The sequence below is a fragment of the Prionailurus viverrinus genome, chromosome X (genome assembly GCF_022837055.1).
Source record: "Prionailurus viverrinus isolate Anna chromosome X, UM_Priviv_1.0, whole genome shotgun sequence".
Classification (NCBI taxonomy): Eukaryota; Metazoa; Chordata; class Mammalia; order Carnivora; family Felidae; genus Prionailurus; species Prionailurus viverrinus.
In genome coordinates, this window is record NC_062579.1 from 118,935,260 (window position 1) to 118,955,917 (window position 20,658).

At 41.3% G+C, this 20,658-nt stretch overlaps 1 long non-coding RNA gene across 1 annotated transcript; it reads right to left on the reverse strand.

Annotated features, from left to right (window-relative positions):
- Positions 1-16,785: 16,785 nt before the first annotated feature.
- LOC125156880 (uncharacterized) lies at positions 16,786-20,430 on the reverse strand. Its single transcript, XR_007148827.1, has 3 exons — positions 20,293-20,430; positions 18,820-18,953; positions 16,786-17,551 (listed from the first exon to the last, which is right to left on the reverse strand). It is a non-coding gene; the product is annotated as an uncharacterized LOC125156880 (long non-coding RNA).
- Between the last annotated feature and the right edge of the window lie 228 nt (positions 20,431-20,658).

The following is a 20,658-nucleotide window of genomic DNA, read 5'->3' on the forward strand; positions in this document are numbered from 1 at the left end:
AATCTATTCTTATGTAGGACTGTCAGTGACTGGCAGCTGTAGAAATCACCCTTTCTCTACAAAGCCGGAGTCAAGTAGTATAAGCACCCAGATTGGCTAGGTATATAACTGTCAAGAATAATTTTTCAACTATAAAGCCAAGACTTTCATTGTGTGGATTTATTAGGCACATAATTATTATTTATTATCTGCAGGAGCTTTCCAAGACAAAATATCAGGGGAATGGAGAGGTGAGCCCAGTGGGTTGGACCAGAGCAGGGGCATGAATTGGGACCTGTGGCAGGCTGTATAAAGACCTCAAAAGATAGTAGGTTCTAATTCCTGGAGCTAGAAAATATTACCTTATTTGGGAAAAAGGATTTTGAGATATGATTAAGTTAATGATTTTGACATGGGAAGATTATCCTTGGTTATCCAGATGGGCCTAAAATCCAATCACAACTGCCCTTAGAGAGATAGTAGAGATCTACCCCCCTCTCTTACACACACACACACACACACAGGAGGAGGAGGAGAAAGTTATGTGAAGGAGTAGAGACAGATTAGAAAATACTGACCTTGAAGATTGGAGTGATGTGGCCACAAGCCAAGGAATGCTGGCAGCCAAGAGAAGCTGAAAGAGGCAAGAAAGGATCCTCCTCTAGAGCATCTAGAGAGAGCTTACAGTTGCCAACTTTGATTCATCCCAGGGACACTAATTTTGGACTTCTGTCCAACAGAACATTGATAGAATAGATTTCTGTTGCTTTACACCACCCAGTTTGTGGTGATTTGTTAAAACAGCCACAATAAATTAATACAGGACCAAATCCAACTTTTCAAGTGTCAGCCACAACTTCCATACAGCCAATGTTAAAGATTAGGTGGTCATAGAGGACTTAGGAGCTTTGGAGAGGGAACCACCAACATGCTTAGATCCATAGGCTCCAGGGCAAGAGGGCTAGGGAACTATGCATAAACATTTTTATTTTGGGGATCTCCCTGTGACTGAGGAATGGAAAGGGAAATTGAATGGGAAACTGAGGTGTTAAATCAATGTGTACTCCTTTGTGAGTAGCTCGTGAAGTACACAAAAGAGGGAAACAGTGAATAGAGTTACAGGATCCTTTTAGGAAGCACTCCAGGGGAAAGGCTTAGTCAGAGGTCAATGATTATAGGGACTATGTTAATGAAGTCTTAAGTATTAGCACTCTAGCTAAATCAAGGAGCTGGATGTATCTACATTCACAGTGATGAACAACAATTCCAGAGGACATAAAATGGTCATGCATGGCAGGATTCTGTATAAATGGACACAGAGACTGCCTGGAGGTCAGGGTGACTTAGATCACCTTAGACAGCCCATGGCTATGTGTAAGTCTCAGGAGAAGGAGAACAGGCATACAGAGTAATATTTATTGCTATTTGTACTTTGTTTAATGCTCTTTTTATCAATTTTATGATCTTGAAAGCAACCAGTTAATAGTTATAATAATTTTTAAACATTTTTTGAGTATAATTGTTACACATGTTACATTAGTTTCAGGTGTACAACTTAGTGATTTGACAAGTTTATACATTTGCTATGTTCATCACAAGTGTAGCTATAATCTGTCCTATTACATCACTATTACAATATTGACTATATTCCTTACACTGTGACTTTTATTTCCATTCTGTTTTCTTTGGTTTGGGGGTTATTATTTTATTTTTAAATTTTTCTTAAGTTTTAATTTAAATTCCAGTTCGTTAACATAGAGTGTTATATTAGTTTCAGGTGTACAATATAGTATTCAACAATTCCATGGATCACCCAGTGCTCATCACAAGTGTACTCCTTAATACCCATCACTTATTTCACTCATATCCCGCCACCTCCCCTCTGATAACCATTAGTCTGTTCTGTATAGTTGAATATGTTTCTTAGTTTCTCTCTCTCTCTTTTTCCTTTGCTCATTTGTTTTGTTTCTTAAATTCCATGTGTGAGTGAAACAATAGGGTATTTGTCTTTCTCTGATTGACTTATTTTGCTTGGCATTATACTCTCTAGTTCCATCCATGTCATTGCAAGTGGCAACATTTCATTCTTTTTTTATGGCTGAATTATATATAATAATATAATATAATATAATATAATATAATATAATATAATATAATAAATATATATCACATCTTCTTTATCGATGCATCAATTGATGGACACTGGGCTGTTTCCATAATTTGGTCATAGTAAATAATGCTGCTATAAACATAGGGTTGCATGTATCCCTTTGAGTTAGTGTTTTTGTATTCTTTGGGTAAATACCCAGCAGTGGGATTACTAGATTGTAGGGTAGTTCTATTTTTAATTATTCAAGGAACTCCTATACTGTTTTCCACAGTGGCTGCACCAATTTACATTTCCATCAGCAGTGCATGAGGGTTCCTTTTTCTCCACATTCTTCCAACATTTTTTACTTCCTGTCTTTTTGGTCCTAGCTGATCTGACAGGTATAAGGTGATATCTAATTATGGTTTTGATTTGCATTTACCTGATGATTAGTAATATTGAGCATCTTTTCATGTGTCTGTTGGTCATCTCTATGTCTTTTTTGGGAAAATGTCTACTCAGGATGCCCATTTTTTAATTTAATTATTTTTGGGGGGTTTTGAGTTGTATAAGTTCGTTATACATTTTATGTATTTTGGATATTAACCCCATTTAGTAGAACATCTATTTGTTTTGTTGATGATTTCCTTTGCTATGCAAAAGCTTTTTATTTTGATGGAGTCCCAATAGTTTAATTTTGCTTTTGTTTCCATCGCCTTAGGAGACATATCTAGAAAATGTTGCCATGTTCAATGTCAGAGAAATTGCTGCCTATGTTCTCTTCTAGGAATTGTATACTTGCAGGTCTCACATTTAGGCCTTTAATCCATTTTGAATTTATTTTTGTGTATGGTGTTAGAAAGTCATCCAATTTCATTCTTTAAGTGTAGCTGTCCAGTTTTCTCAGTACCATGTATTGAAGAGACTCTCTTTCTCATTTCATATTGCCTACTTTGTCATAGATTGACCATATTAGTGTTGGTTTATTTCTGCTCTCTCTATCCTGTTTCAGTGATTTATGTGTCTATTTTTGTGCCAGTACCATGCTGTTTGGATTACTACACCTTTGTAGTATATCTTGAAATCTGGGATTGTGATACCTCCAGCTTTGTTCTTTCCTAGGATTGCTTTGGCTATTCAGAGTCCTCTGAGGTTCCATACAAACTTTAGTATATTTGTTATAGTTGTGTGGAAAATGCTTTTGGTATTTTTATAGGTATTTAATTGAATCTATAGATTGCTTTGGGTAATATGAACGTTTTAACAATATTAATTCTTCCAATCCATGAGCATGGAATATCTTTCCATTTGTTATGTCATCTTCAATTTCTTTAATCAATATTTTATAGTTTTCAGGGGACAGGTCTTTCACTTCTTTGGTTAAGTATATTCCTAGATATTTCATTCCTTTGGGTGCAGTTGTAAATGGGATTGTTTTCTTAATTTCTCTTGCTGCTACCTTGTTATTAGTCTATAGAAATGCTACCAATTTCTGGGTATTAATCCTACAACTTTACTGAATTCATTTATCAGTTCTAGTAGTTTTTTGGTGGAATCTTTAGGATTTTCTACATATAGTATCATGTAGTCTGCAAATAGTGACAATCTAGCTTTCTCTTTACCAATGTGGATGACTCTCACTTATTTTTCTTGTCTGATTGGTGTGCTAGGTCTTCTAGTACTATGTTGAATAAAAGTGGATATCCTTGTCTTATTCCCGATCTTATAGGGAAAGCTTACTGTTTTTCACTGTTGAGTATGACGTTAAGCTGTGGGTATTTCATATATGGCCTTTATTATGTTGAGGTTTGTTCCTTCTAATCTCACTTTGTTGAGTTTTTATCATGAACAGATGCTGTATTTTGTCAAATGTTTTTTCTGCATCTATTGAGATGATCATGTGATTTTTATCCTTGGTTTTGTTGATGTGGTGTACTACCTTGATTGATTTTCAAATACTGAGCCATCCTTACATTCCTGGAATGCATCTATGTTCATTAGGGGTACAGGCCTGTAGTTTTCTTTTTTTTGTGGTGTCTTTTTATGGTTTTAGTATCAGAGTAATGCTGGCCTCTTACAATGTATTTGGAAGCCTTCTTTCCTCTTTTATTGTTTGGTGTAGTTTGAGAAGAATAGGTATTAGCTCTTCTTTAAATATTTACTAGAATTCACCTGTGAATCTATCTCATCCTGGACTTTTATTTTTGGCAGTTTTTAAAAATATTATTGATTTAATTATGTTACTTACGATCAGTCTGTTCAGATTTTCTATTTCTTCCTGGTTCAGTTTTGGGAAATTGTATGCTACTTTTTTAAAGTTTGTTTTGAGAGTGGGGGTGGAAGGGCAGAAAGAGAGAATCCAAAGCAGACCCTGCACTGCACAGAGCCTGACACAGTACTCAATCCCACACCATAAGATTACGACCTGAGCTGAGATCAAGAGTCAGTCACTTAACCGACAGAGCCACCCAGGTGCCCTGAGATTTTGTGTCTAAGAAATTATCCGTTTCCTCCGGTTGTCCAATTTATAATTCATCTTCTTTAAATATTAATGATAACCTTGCTGAGTAGAGTATTCTTGGCTGTAGGCTTTTTCTTTTCAGCACTTTGAATTTATCATGCCACTTCCTTCTGGCCTGCAAAGTTTCTGCTGAAACATTAGCTGATAGCCTTATAGATTTTCTCTTTTAGGTACTTATTTGTTTCTCTTTTACTGATTTTATCTTTATCTTTAACCTTTGACATTTTTATTATGTGTGGTGACGTGGACTTCCTTGGGTTAACCTTGTTTGGAACTCTCTGTGCTTCTTGGACTTGGATGTCTATTTCTTTCTCTAGGCAATTTTTCAGTTTAATAATAATAATTTAAAGAAGACAAATGGCCAGGGTTCCTGGATGGTTTAGTCAGTTAAGCATCTGACTTAAGCTCAGGTCATGATCTCTCCGTTTGTGAGTTTGAGTCCCACGTTGGGCTCTGTGCTGACAGCTCAGAGCCTAGAGCCTGCTTTGGATCCGTGTCACCCTCTTTTTATTCCTCCCTCCTCTTGAAAATAAATAAAATATAAGACAACAAAAAAAGAAGGCAAATGGCCAAAATACCTCTGAATGAACATTCCTTTGCTGTTTATGATTTTAAGAAAATGACTTTCTTCAAACCTTTAAGCATTGGCTAAAAACCTAAGAGAACACTTAAGAAATTTATATAAATTACCTGCCTAGTATTTCAGGCTCTCTTTCGTGTTCCATACACCTTTAAAAGCAGGCAGAAGTGGAAGACATGTTTGAACTGTCAGGGTCTCAGTGACCCCAGGCTAGACTCCAGGACTGTGCTGGTACTAACACCCCCCACCAGTACGGGGTGGTAATCCAGACAACATGGCCTCTGGACTTGGAAAGGGAGGAGGGGTCTGAGAACTGCTTTTTGCAGGTCTCCCCTGATCCCTCTCCCCCTACACAGAATCCAGAATATCTGGGGAGGTGCTCTTCCCACAGGATGATGGGGAACAGAAGAACCTCTTCCCTTCATGCAAGGAGTATGTGTGTATAGATCATATATACCATCCACTGACAGGATCATATGGTTCTTATCTTTTCTTTTATTAATGTGATATATCACGTTGATTGATTTGTGAATGTTGAACCAGCCCTGCATCCCAGGAATGAATCCCACTTGATCATAGTGAATAATTCTTTTTATATGCTGTTGAATTAGATTTGCTAGTATCTTATTGAGAATTTTTGCATCCATATTCATCAGGGATACTGGCCTGTAGTTCTCTTTTTTTACTGGGTCTCTGTCTGGCTTAGGAATCAAAGTAATACTGGCTTCCTAGAATGAGTCTGGAAGTTTTCTTTCCTTTTCTATTTCTTGGAATAGCTTGAGAAGGATAGGTATTATCTCTGCTTTAAACGTCTGGTAGAACTCCCCTGGGAAGCCATCTGGTCCTGGACTCTTATTTGTTGGGAGATTTTTGATAACCGATTCAATTTCTTTGCTGGTTATGCGTCTGTTCAAGCTTTCTATATCCTTCTGATTGAGTTTTGGAAGAGTATGGGTGTTTAGGAATTTGTCCATTTCTTTCAGGTTGTCCAATTTGTTGGTATATAATTTTTCATAGTATTCCCTGATAATTGTTTGTATCTCTGAGGGATTGGTTGTAATAATTCCATTTTCATTCATGATTTTATCTATTTGGGCCATCTCCCTTTTCTTTTTGAGAAGCCTGGCTAGAGGTTTGTCAATTTTGTTTATTTTTTCAAGAAACCAACTCTTGGTTTTGTTGATCTGCTCTACCGTTTTTTCAGATTCTATATTGTTTATTTCTGCTCTGATCTTTATTATTTCTCTTCTTCTGCTGGGTTAGGCTGCCTTTGCTGTTATGCTTCTATTTCCTTTAGGTGTGCTGTTCGATTTTGTATTTGGGATTTTTCTTGTTTCTTGAGATAGGCCTGGATTGCAATGTATTTTCCTCTCAGGACTGCCTTCACTGCATCCCAAAGCGTTTGGATTGTTGTATTTTCATTTTCATTTGTTTCCATATATTTTTTGATTTCTTCTCTAATTGCCTGATTGACCCACTCATTCTTTACTAGGGTGTTCTTTAACCTCCATGCTTTTGGAGGTTTTCCAGACTTTTTCCTGTGGTTGATTTCAAGCTTCATAGCATTGTGGTCTGAAAGTAAGCATGGTATAATTTCAATTCTTGTATAGTTATGAAGGGCTGTCTTGTGACCCAGTATAGGATCTATCTTGGAGAATGTTCCATGTGCACTCGAGAAGAAAGTATATTCTGTTGCTTTGGGATGCAGAGTTCTAAATATATCTGTCAAGTCCATCTGATCCAATGTATCATTCAGGGCCCTTGTTTCTTTATTGACCGTGTGTCTAGATGATCTATCCATTTCTGTAAGTGGAGTGTTAAAGTCCCCTGCAATTACCACATTCTTATCAATAAGGTTGCTTATGTTTATGAGTAATTGTTTTATATATTTGGGGGCTCCGGTATTCGGTGCATAGACATTTATAATTGTTAGCTCTTCCTGATGGATAGACCCTGTAACTATTATATAATGCCCTTCTTCATCTCTTGTTACAGACTTTAATTTAAAGTCTAATTTGTCTGATATAAGTATGGCTACTCCAGCTTTCTTTTACTTCCGGTAGCATGATAAATAGTTCTCCATCCCCTCACTCTCAATCTAAAGGTGTCCTCAGATCTAAAATGAGTCTCTTGTAGACAGCAAATAGATGGGTCTTGTTTTTTTATCCATTCTGATACCCTATGTCTTTTGGTTGGCGCATTTAATCCATTTACATTCAGTGTTATTATAGAAAGATACGGGTTTAGAGTCGTTGTGATGTCTGTATGTTTTATGCTTGTAGCGATGTCTCTGGTACTTTGTCTCACAGGATCCCCCTTAGGATCTCTTGTAGGGTTGGTTTAGTGGTGACGAATTCCTTCAGTTTTTGTTTGGGAAGACCTTTATCTCTCCTTCTATTCTAAATGGCAGACTTGCTGGATAAAGGATTCTCGGCTGCATATTTTTTCTGTTCAACACATTGAAGATCTCGTGCCAATCCTTTCTGGCCTGCCAAGTTTCAAAAGAGAGATCAGTCACGAGTCTTATAGGTCTCCCTTTATATGTGAGGGCACGTTTGTCCCTTGCTGCTTTCATAATTTTCTCTTTATCCTTGTATTTTGCCAGTTTCACTATGATATGTCGTGCAGAAGATCGATTCGCGTTACGTCTGAAGGGAGTTCTCTGTGCCTCTTGGATTTCAATGCCTTTTTCCTTCCCCAGTTCAGGGAAGTTCTCAGCTACGATTTCTTCAAGTATACCTTCAGCACTTTTCCCTCTCTCTTCCTCCTCTGGGATACCAATTATGCGTATATTATTTCTTTTTAGTGTGTCACTTAGTTCTCTAATTTTCCCCTCATACTCCTGGATTTTTTTATCTCTCTTTTTCTCAGCTTCCTCTTTTTCCATAATTTTATCTTCTAGTTCACCTATTCTCTCCTCTGTCTCTTCAATCTGAGCCGTGGTCGTTTCCATTTTATTTTGCATCTCGTTTAAAGCGTTTTTCAGCTCCTCCGGACTGTTCCTTAGTCCCTTGATCTCTGTAGCAAGAGATTCTCTGCTGTCCTCTATACTGTTTTCAAGCCCAGCGATTAATTTTATGACTATTATTCTAAATTCACTTTCTGTTATATTATTTAAATCCTTTTTGATCAGTTCATTAGCTGTTGTTATTTCCTGGAGAGTCTTTTGAGGGGAATTCTTCCGTTTGGTCATTTTGGATAGTCCCTGGAGTGGTGCGGACCTGCAGGGCACTTCCCCTGTGCTGTGGTGTATAACTGGAGTTGGTGGGTGGGGCTGCAGTCAGACCTGATGTCTGCCCCCAGCCCACCGCTGGGGCCACAGTCAGACTGGTGTGTGCCTTCTCTTCCCCTCTCCTAGGGGCGGGATTCGCTGTGGGGTGGGGTGGCATGGCCCATCTGGGCTACTTGCACACTGCCAGGTTTGTGGTGCTGGGGATCTGGCATATTAGCTGGGGTGGGTAGGCAAGGTGCACGGGGGCATGAGGGGCAGGCTTAGCTCGCTTCTCCTTCGGTGATCCACTTCAGGAGGGGCCCTGTGGCAGCGGGAGGGAGTCAGACTCGCTGCTGGAGGGGTGGCTCCACAGAAGCACAGCGTTGGGTGTTTGTGCGGAGCAAGCAAGTTCCCTGGCAGGAACTGGTTCCCTTTGGGATTTTGGCTGGGGGATAGGCCAGGGAGATGGCGCTGGCTAGCGCCTTTGTTCCCTGCCAAACTGAGCTCTGTCGTCCCAGGGCTCAGCAACTCTCCCTCCCTTTGTCCTCCAGCCTTCCCGCTTTCTGAGCAGAGCTGTTAACTTATGACCTCCCAGATGCTAAGTCCCGCTTGCTGTCGGAACACACTCCATCTGGCCCCTCCGCTTTTGCAAGCCAGACTCGGGGGCTCTGCTTGGCCGGCAGGCGCCCCTCCACCCCGGCTCCCTCCCTCCAGTCCGTGCAGCGTGCACCGCCTCTCAGCCCTTCCTACCCTCTTCCGTGGGCCTCTCGTCTGCGCTTGGCTCCAGAGACTCCGTTCTGCTAGTCTTCTGGCGGTTTTATGGGTTATTTAGGCAGGTGTAGGTGGAATCTAAGTGATCAGCAGGACGCGCGGTGAGCCCAGCGTCCTCCTACGCCGCCATCTTCCTATCCTCCATACTTTTTTCCAGCTCATATATACCATCCAAACATGGGTGTTCCAACCAGAGTTAAAGTGGACTTGCAGAGGCAGCTCTAGAGTGTTGTTTTAGGCTGCAGTGGATTCATCCAGGTTATAATGTTTGGAACAGCCTTTACCCACTGGAGAATACACAGGGAGAAAGACAACATCTAATACAGCAATACAGCAGTGTGGCTGGGGAAGTATGGAGGAGGGATGGGGACCCCCCCCCCCCAGGACAAGGATCTACCCACATAGGAAGAGAAAAAGTTGACTCCTTTTTCTTCTGTTTTGTTTTTGGGAAATCTTGTTGGTGCTCTTTTCTTCATGGTTTCCACTTCTTTTTTTTCTTAAGAGAGTTACTCAGTTTTAACTTTCAAGACTCTAATTTAGTCATCAGCAGTGTCATCAGCCCTTCTATTGGAATTTTTTGTTATTTGGGGAAACACAAAAATTTCAAGGATTCTCATTACTTCTCTTTCAAATTAGCCTTTAGTGTTATCCAGTCTAACTAGATATATTTCTAGCCTGTTGTTAGTGGCAACAAAGACACTACTCCTGAAAAGTTTCTAGATGTGAGCATTGGCCTTCCTGTCAGACCTAGAGGAGGCACCCTGATTTGACATTGGATCCTATGCAGGGATAGGGAACTGAAATTGCCACTTCAGAGGATTGGCAGCTAATGATGTTAATGAATTTAAGATTTTAGCTCTTCAACTAGTCTGTCCAGGGCCTAGAAGTTGTCTGGGTTAGCTGCCTACTAGCTTTAGGGACCCAAGTACATATGACCTTACAAGTTCAACACTTAATTTGCAAAACGAACAAACACATGCTCAAAGTGAAGCTTTTTGGAGACCAAACTACACCTGGCATCTCCAGACCCAGCTCAGTAAATACTGTTTTTGCCAAAGACCATCCACATTCTGGGGAATCCCTGAACCACTACTCAGTCACTCAGGAAAATTCCTCCTATGCTTCCAATAATCTCCTGGCCTCTCCTTTCTTCACCATGTCATTGAGGCTGAGGTTTAAGATGTAATATGAGGTTTTAGATGTAATAGTGAGGTTTTATATTTAATATGTTCCTTATTGGGAGAAGGACACTTACAACTCCGTTTATGAAATGCCAGTTATGAAAGCTGTTATTTTTTGAGATACTGATTTAAGTTTACTCTGTCACTGAAGTATGGAGTTTAGGTTTTGTGACTCATTTCTTTATGGGACTAAAAGGAACTTTCTGTATATTGAAATTTTTGTCATGGCAATTAAGAGCATGCATGCATGCTGGGATGACCAAATTCACTGAGTATGTTTCCACCTCCATCTGCTTTGGTTGCTAAGAACCACAGGTGATGTTAGAAGCGAAATACTAGTTTAGAATAGAAATTCTTTTAGTTTAGAATAGAAATTCTAAGCCCTTGAATGGAGTACTTGGATAGAAAACTATACTGGTGTATGAATTTGGAACCTTTCGGAACCTGACCCCTCAAAAATGAAAATTGAAGACCTTCCTCAAGGACTGACAGGAAAACCAACATTTCTAGAGTTTTCAGGGTTATTATACCAGAGAACTAGAAATGAAAAGTCTGGAACCAGCTACTAACGTGTCATCACTCTCACTCATACATAAGATCACTGCCCAAGGTTGGGACTCAGGCAGCACTAGGCAGGCATGGACAAAACCTCATGTATTCATGAGCTGGTGAAGGTTTACAGTATAGTGATTATCTACAAGAACTATTGGCCAAGATAAAGACACTCCAGCTTGTCCAAATCTAGCCCTACACACTACTGATTTCAAGTGGGTAACACCAATATGTTGCCTCCACGAGGCAATCCGCCTTCATCATCCCAAAGACAGGCTACACAACATTGTCTAGCCTACATCTCTGTGCCTCCTGTGTGTTCCTCAGAAGTGCCAAGTTCAACCTCAGTCATGGGGACCCTCTAGTCATCATATACTCTAGAGTGGCCATCAGGGTGACCTCAAGAAGCCAAGTCAAGTAAATGTGACAGCACAGACCAGCCTGAAATAATGGAAAAAAATCCCATATTCCCACTGGAAAAATACCAAGGGGCTCCAAATTCCAAAATCCAAAGTTCACCATAATAGTGATAATCCTAAAAATTGTATAAAACATAATGGCACATCAGTATACAAAATGGCACATCAGTATACAAAATCTCTATTTACATTTTTCATGAGGGCCCAGATGTCTGAAAAAACTCATAGTCTTTCTCATGAAAAATTACCCATATTCCTCCTACTTAGAAACAAGCAGTTCCATTGTTAATTCTTATTTTCCATTCAATTCTCCTTATAACATCATTATATTTGGTTCAATAGGATCTCCATTCAAAGCACCATTCCATGCCCAGTTCTCAGTACTATAATATTACAGGTTATGTGTTCCTTCCCATTAAGCAGGAAAATGATGCAAAACATACAAAAAAAATTAGGAAGACTCAATGTTGTCAAGATGTCAGTTCTTCCCAAGTTGATCTGTAAATTGAACACAATTTCAATGAAAATCCCAGCAAGCTATTGTGTGGATATTAACTGATTCTAAAGTTTATATGGAGAGGCAAAAGACCCAGAATAGCCAACTCAATATTGAAGGAGAACAAAGTTGGAGGCCTGACACTACCCAACTCTTAAATTTTTAAAAATGTTTGTTTATTTTTGAGAGTGAGAGAGAAAGAGACAGAGCATGAATGGGGGAGGGGCAGAGACAGAGGGAGACACAGAATCAGAAGCAGGCCCCAGGCTCTGAGCTGTCAGCACAGAGCCCAAAGTGGGGCTTGAACTCACAAACCATGAGATCATGACCTGAGCCAAAGTCAGATGCTCAACCGACTGAGCCACCCAGACTTACTATAAAACTAGAGTAATCAAGAGGGTGTGGTATTGGGAAAACAATAGACAAACAGAATAATGGAACAGAATAGAGAGCCCATAAATAAACCAACATAGTCAACTGATCTTTCACAAAGGAGCAAAGATAGTCTTTTAGACAAATGGTGCTGGAAGAACTGGACACCCACATGCAAAAAAAAAAAAGAATTTAGACATAAACTTTAAACTCTTGATAAAAATAAACTCAAAATGAACTATAGACCTAAATGTAAAACACAAAACAAAAAAACTCCTGGAAGATAACATAGGATAAAACTTAGATGCTCTTGGGTATGGCAATGGCTTTTAGATACAACACCAGAGACACAATGCATGAAAGAAATGATTGATAAGCTGTACTTCATTAAAATTTAAAAATCCTGTGAAAGATATCATGGGAGTTAGAAGACAAGCCACAGACTGGGAGAAAATATTTGCAAAATAAAAATCCTGTGAAAGACAATATCAAGGGAGTGAGAAGAGAAGCCACAGACTGGGAGAAAATATTTTCAAAATACACATCTGATAAAGGATTATTGTTCAAAAAATATAAAGAACATTTAAACTCAAAAATAAGAAAACCAACAATTTTATTGAAAAATGGGCAGAAGACCTGAAAATACACTTCACCAGAGAAGACATATAGATGGCAAGTAATCACATGAAACTATACTTCACATAATATGTCACCAGGGAAATGCAAATTAAAACAATGAGATACCACTACGCACCTTAGAATGGCCAAAATCTGGAACACTGACAACACAAAATGCTGGTGAGAATGTGTAACAACAGCAATTCTCATTCATTGCTGGTGGAAATGTAAAATGGTAAGGCCACTTTGGAAGATAGTTTGTAGGTATCTCACAAAACTAAGCTGACTCTCACCATATGATCTAGCTATTGTGCTCCTTGGTATTTACCCCAAAGAGCTGAAAATTTATGTCCACACAAAAACTTGCACATGAATGCTTATAGCAGCTTTATTAATAATTGCCAAAACTTGGAAACAACAATGATGTCTTTAAGTAGCTGAATGGAGATTTGAGGAAGATGGTGGCGTAGGAGGACGCTGGGCTCACCACGTCCTGCTGATCACTTAGATTCCACCTACACCTGCCTAAATAACCCAGAAAACTGCCGGAAGACTAGAAGAATGGATTCTCTGGACCAAGAATAGACGAGAGGCCCATGTAAGAGGGTAGGAAGGGCGGAGAGGTGGTGCACACTAGACGGACTGGCAGGAGGGAGCCGGGGCAGAGGGGAAGCCCACTGCAAAGCAGAGCCCCCGAGTCTGGCTTGCAAAAGCAGAGGGGCTGGATGGAGTGTGTTCTGACAGCAAGCGGGACTTAACATCTGGAATAAGTCATCAGCTCTGCTCGGAGAGCGGGAGGGCTGGAGGACAAGGGGAGGAAGAGCTGTTGAGCCCCGGACAACAGAGCTCAGCTTGGTGGGGAACAAAGGCATGCGCCAGTGCCATCTCCCTCTCCCATCCCCCAGCCAAAATCCCAAAGGGAACCAGTTCCTGTCAGGGAACTTGCTTGCACCACGCAAACACCCAATGCTGTGCTTCTGTGGATCCATCCTTCCAGTGGCAGGTCTGACTCCCTCCTGGTGCCGCAGGGCCCCTCCTGAAGCAGATCTCTGAAGGAAAAGAGAGCAGAGCCTGCCCCTCCCACCCCTGTGCACCTTGCCAATCCACCCCAGCTAATACGTCAGATCCCCAGAACCACAAGCCTGGCAGTGTGCAAGTAACCCAGACGGGCCACGCCACCCCACCCCACAGTGAATCCCGCCCCTAGGAGAGGGGAAGAGAAGGCACACACCAGTCAGACTGTGGCCCCAGCGGTGGGCTGGGGACAGACATCAGGTCTGACTATGGCCCCGCCCACCAACGCAAGTTATTCAAGACAACACAGGGGAAGTGCCCTGCAGTCTGCACCACTCCAGGGACTATCCAAAGTGATGAAATGTAAGAATTCTCCTCAAAAGAAACTCCAGGAAATAGCGACAGCTAACGAACTGATCAAACCGATTTAAACAATATAGCAGAAAGTGAATTTAGAATAATAATCATAAAATTAATCGCTGGGCTTGGAAACAGTATAGAGGACAGCAGACAGTCTCTTGCTACAGACATCAAGGGACTAAGGAATAGCCAGGAGGAGCTACAAAATGCTATTAATGAGCTGCAAAATAAAATGGAGGCGATCACAGCTCGGATTGAAGAGGCAGAGGAGACAATAGGTGAACTAGAAGATAAAATTATGGAAAAAGAAGTAGCTGAGAAAAAGAGAGATAAAAAAAATCCAGGAGTATGAGGGGAAAATTAGAGAACTAAGTGATTCACTAAAGAGAAATAATCTATGCATAATTGGTGTCCCAGAGGAGGAAGAGAGAGGGAAAGGTGCTGAAGGTGTACTTGAAGAAATCATAGCCGAGAACTTCCCTGATCTGGGGAAGGAAAAAGGCATTGAAATCCAAGAGGCACAGAGAACTCCTTTCAGACGTAACTTGAACCGATCTTCTGCACGACATATCATAGTGAAACTGGCAAAATACAAGGATAAAGAGAACATTCTGAAAGTAGCTAGGGATAAACGTGCTCTAACATATAAAGGGAGACCTATAAGACTTGTGACAGATCTCTCTTTTGAAACTTGGCAGGCCAGAAAGGAATGGCAGGAAATCTTCAATTTGTTGAACAGAAAAAATATGCAGCTGAGAATTCTTTATCCAGCAAGTCTGTCATTTAGAATAGAAAGAGAGATAAAGGTCTTCCCAAACAAAAACTGAAGGAATTCGTCACCACTAAACCAGCCCTACAAGAGATCCTAAGGGGGATCCTGTGAGTCAAAGTACCAGAGACATCGCTACAAGCATGAAACATACAGACATCACAATGACTCTAAACCCATATTGTCGCGGCCGGCATGACAAACACCGAGGTCAGGGTCCTGAGGGTAGGGGAATGCAAGAAAAAAAGAGAGAAGAGAAAGTTTGGGAACAGGAGGGTCCCCTGGGCTGATGGCCCAAGTGACGGCTTTATTGTTGCTGTACACAATCTTTTATAACCAGACTCTTATGGGTTAGGTCATTCTAAGAATAAACAGGTTTCACATAATTGCTGCCCACCAAAACATTTAGTTCTGTGTTTCTTGTGCATTTTCTAGACGGGTCACAAGACCTTGTTGATAAGATTGCTAGCAAAACACAGTTCCCATGTTTGTTTCTATCTGACTCGGGGTAGAAAAAGGGAGGTAGCATTACTGCCAACACCTGCAGACCACAGTCTTCAGGAATTAACTCTCTCAGCCTTGACAAGGCTTTCGTATGCCCTTGAAAATGGGGGAATGGGAGGGGGAACCACCGGATTGGCTTGAGTCAACGGGGAACATTGCTCGACCCGGTCTCAGCCTGGCACCAGGGCCCGGCCCCCCACATGTCCCCCTATTGTTTGTAATTGCAACATATACATCCTGGCCTGGTATGTGGTAAAGGCAGTAAGACCCCATCTCCAGAAATAACACAGCAAGACAAGTATAACAGATATTACAGAAACAATTCCAATAAAGATCCAAAAGGAATGCTGAAGAATATTAAATGGATTAAACCCATTAAGTTGGTGCAGTATGGTTTCAGCGAGATCTCCAGGGTCAGGGAAACTGAGCTACTTGCAACAGCATTTATCTCTTCTTGTAGCTGTAAGAGGTCTAAGCTAGTATTAGCATCATGCCAAACCCCTTGTAAATGACAATGCACTTGTCCCCATGTCACATTGGTATACTCTAAAGGGGTAACACAGATATGCTTATATGCATCATGACAAATTAAAGAAAGTCTGGTACGCAAAACAGCAAACTGATCACCAAGATACATTAATGCTTCTTGTAGTGCCTCTAATTGGGCTTCCAATTTATGATCTATTTGTTCTTGAGTGGCAAACACTTTGGATACATTATAAGCCAATTCATTTACATGGGATGCCGTTTGGGCACTTTCATGTAAGGATATTACAGATACAGTTGCAGAGGCAATTACAGTCACTGCTGCTATGAGTCCAGCAATTAAGAGTCCAAGAAACCATTTGGTCCTGCGCAGCCATTTACTGATTTCTAAAGCCAATTGCATACCATAATTAGGATACCAAGGTCCTGTAACATTTACTGGCAACATCCAATAGGGAGGTTGTAAGACCAGATAAACCTTCATTCCACTTCTAGAGGGTCCATCTACTGGTAGACAATTGGTCAAAACACAAGCAGGACACGTCAGCCGGTATAACTGATGACCATCTTCTTTCACCGGAGTAATGGTCCCGTCTCCAACAATCAGATAGTAGGGTGGAGGAACACAGGCACGCAATTGCAGAACTGGAGAAACATAATATTCTGGAAAACTAAAGCTGTCATTAGTATATATTTTATCAAAGGTAGCATATAATTTCCAAAGATCAGAATGAATTCTTCCTTCAGGGGATTGCAAAATGGTTTGTGGGAATAATCTTGTGGTGTACCTGTACCTCGCTAAGAGGTGGACCCACAACCCTGGGATTAGGAGTCCCATGCTCTACCAACTGAGCTAGCCGGGCCTTTCGGGAATAATCTGTAATGGTATAGTTTATGTCTTTAGGAGTCATCCTCAAAGAAGAGGATTGGGCACATATACCCCAAGGTGAGTCCCCAGTAAGGCCTTGACCAGCTGAGGGACATATAGGAAGACTCTGAGGGGGATCATGTGGTCCAAAAAACATCCATTCTCCTAATAATTCTCTCTTTTGCCAATAAACGGCAACGGAGCGGGGTACCCATTCAGAAGGACACTTGCCATTTTGCCACAATGTATAAGTAATAGACCGCCCTACTGGTTTCATACCCAAACACCCATAAGCAAGTTTGTACGGCGTAGACTCCCTTTGCAGGCAGATGGGTACTCCTGCAGAGAGTGCCGTCCAATTTATAGAGGCCGACACAGTGGGCAAAAACCCTGCATCTTCCCCTCCCATAAAGGTGAGGTTGGTGTATACTTTGGGTGTGGGGTCTCTCCATGTTACAGGTTGTACTGTAGGAGGACCTACCATGTATGCCCAATAGAGAGCAGACTCCCCGGTTGTAGTTAGAATGCACAGGCATGCCAAGAAGACATGTGTGGCTGTTACCTCTCTACCTGAGGCCATCACTACATCAGTGGCCTGGGTCAACAGGTTCTTTATCTGTCCCCATGTGGGTGTACCCGCCTTATGACTCCACCGTTGTCGCTTCTGGGAGGGCTCCGTCGCTGTCAATTTGGCCATTTTTCGGTGCAACTGTAATGTCTCTGAGGAGCCGAAGCGGGACCCAGCGTGGCGCTTCCTCATCCTGTGGAAAAACACAAGCATACCCTCTCCCTTTTTGAAGGACTGGGTCTGGGCCTCGCCAAATGCCTTCCGGCATATCTTTCCATCTAGCCATCAAGAGAGGTTCTTGACTCTTTCCCCAGCGACGCCCTGCGGCAGTCATCCCTGCTTCGTTGACATTTAAAAAATTTAAAACATACAACACAAGAGTGAGATGTACATGTGGGGAATACTTTATCTTTCCCTTTAATATCTCCCCTTCTTTAAGTTTTTGCAGATATTGTTTTAGAGTCAGGTGAGCTCGCTCAACAATAGCCTGTCCTGTGGAATTATAAGCAATGCCAGTTGTATGCTCAATTCGGAATCGGCGGCAAAATTCTGCAAAAGATTTAGAAGTATAAGCACTACCATTGTCAGTTTTTATTTTATGAGGTTTGCCCATTGCAGCAAAGGCAGAAAATAGGTGATTTTGAACATCAACAAATGCTTCCCATGAGTGGGCTGAAGCATGTATATAGCCTGAGCAAGTATCTACAGACACATGTATATATTGCAATTTCCCAAAAGGTAAATATTGGGTGACATCCATTTGCCACAAGTCATTGGGCCGAAGACCTCGGGGGTTAATGGCATAAACCGGCTGTGGGAAGAATTGCGGACAGATGCCGCATTGTTTAACAATTTGTCTGGCCGCTTCACGAGATATTTTGCATTCTCGTCGAAGGGCTGCCGCATTTTAATGAAAATTATCATGACTCCTTTTGACTGTTTCCAAAGGAGTGGTAATGGGCAGAACTTGCAATAAATGGGTTGCTGCATCGGCTATCCGATTCCCAGCAACTAGGGGACCAGGCAGGTCGGTGTGAGCTCGAATGTGGGAAATATAAATTGGACTGTGCCGTGAATTAAGAAGTTTTTGTATAGCATGAAATAGATGATAAAGTTCCTCATCTGCTGTCAGTATAAAGGCAGTGGGAAGCTGCAACACGGCTTTGACAACGTATTTACTGTCAGAATAGACATTTATAGATTCCGGGTAAGTTTTTAGGGCTACCTGTACAGCATAAAGCTCGGCCCTTTGGACAGATTTAGTCGTATAATTTAAAGTGATCAAATTTTTATGTTGAGAAGTGACATAATACACTGCAATTTTACCCTCTTTACTAGCATCCACAAAAATGGAAGCAGCATCTTTAATTGGCTGACAAACAATAGGATTATAGGGTAAAATATCTATAAGATTGAAACCTTGTATTAAAGAATCAGAAGGTAAATGAAATTTAATTTGACCTGTAAAATTAGCCAAGGCAAGTTGCCATTCGATGGACTGAGCAAAAGCAGCGTCCACCAGCTTCTGTGTCAGAAAGGCACATGCAGTAAATTCTGGATCATGTCCAAAGAGCTGAACAGCTCGGGATCTTCCTCTAATGATGAGAAGACAAACCATAGATAGCAAAGGATTAATGACATGCATAGAGTGTAAGGCTAAATGTAGCCATTCAAGTGGACCATGAGATTGCCACAGAATTGCAAAGGGGATGACCTGAGGTTTTAATATTATTAGATACAAAGGCTGAGAAGGGTCAATTCTAGTGACTTGGGCCTGCTGAAAGGCCTGTTCTATATGTCTCATAGCTTCTTTAGCTTCCTGAGTGAGACTTCGCGGGGACGCTGGAGAACTATCTCCTTTTAGAATATTAAACAAAGGCAGTAATTGTTCTGTGGTGACACCTAGTGTATTTCTAATCCAATTTATATCTCCTAATAATTTCTGAAAATCATTTAGAGTAGTCAAATGTCCGGTTCTAATTGATACTTTCTGAGGTCGGACAGTTGATTTGGAGATGAGATACCCTAGGTATTCAAAAGGTGCTTCCCTTTGAACTTTCTCAGGGGCAACAATCAAATTATATGCTTTAAGGCATCTTTGAAGAGAAATAAAAGCCTCCTGTAATAATTCCTCAGTTTCAGCAGCCAAAAGTAAGTCATCCATATAATGGATACAATATACATGGGGAAAACTCTGTCTAAAAGGGGCAATTGCTCTGGCCACAAACTCTTGACATAAAGTCGGACTGTTAGCCATGCCTTGCGGTAAGACCTTCCATTGATACCGCTTAGCAGGTTCCTGTAAGTTAGTGGAAGGCAGAGAGAATGCAAAATGTTCTCCGTCACCAGGGGCCAACGGAATGGTAAAAAAAAAAAAATCTTTTAAGTCCAAAACTAACAATTGATATTGTAAAGGAATGGCCGATGGGGAAGGGAGGCCAAGTTGCAAAGCCCCCATGGGCTTCATGACAGTATTAATTGCTCTCAAATCTTGCAGCAACCTCCATTTATTTGACTTTTTTCTAATCACAAAGATTGGGGTGTTCCAGGGACTGGTGGAGGGAACTAAATGACCTAATTGCAGTTGTTCCTCTATGAGATGAGCAGCAGCCTCCCGGATCAAGGACCTTTTTAATACAGGTCCAAGTAGACCACAAAGTCCCTGGAACTGCAGCTCCACGAATCTTCATTTGATTTTTAAGTTCCTGACCAACTCGCTGCCAATCCTTTAAATCAACTGTACCCCTGTCTGGAAACCATGGGCAATAATCATGCACTATGTCAAAAAATTCCCTAAGGGCTGACTGGGAAACCTTAATTCCCTTCTCCTTCATAAGAGCCTGCAAGGCAGTTATAAAATATCCCTGTTCCATAGACTGTTTCTGTCCCATAGTTTTACTCCCTTCGTCTGTGCTGCTGGCACAGTTCCCCTACCTGAATTAGACGCCGCGCGGTCCGCTTTCACTTTCCTCCTTGTTGTCTCAGGTCCCTGTTCGGGAGCCACTTGTCGCGGCCGGCACGACAAACACCGAGGTCAGGGTCCTGAGGGTAGGGGAATGCAAGAAAAAAAGAGAGAAGAGAAAGTTTGGGAACAGGAGGGTCCCCTGGGCTGATGGCCCAAGTGACGGCTTTATTGTTGCTGTACACAATCTTTTATAACCAGACTCTTATGGGTTAGGTCATTCTAAGAATAAACAGGTTTCACATAATTGCTGCCCACCAAAACATTTAGTTCTGTGTTTCTTGTGCATTTTCTAGACGGGTCACAAGACCTTGTTGATAAGATTGCTAGCAAAATAC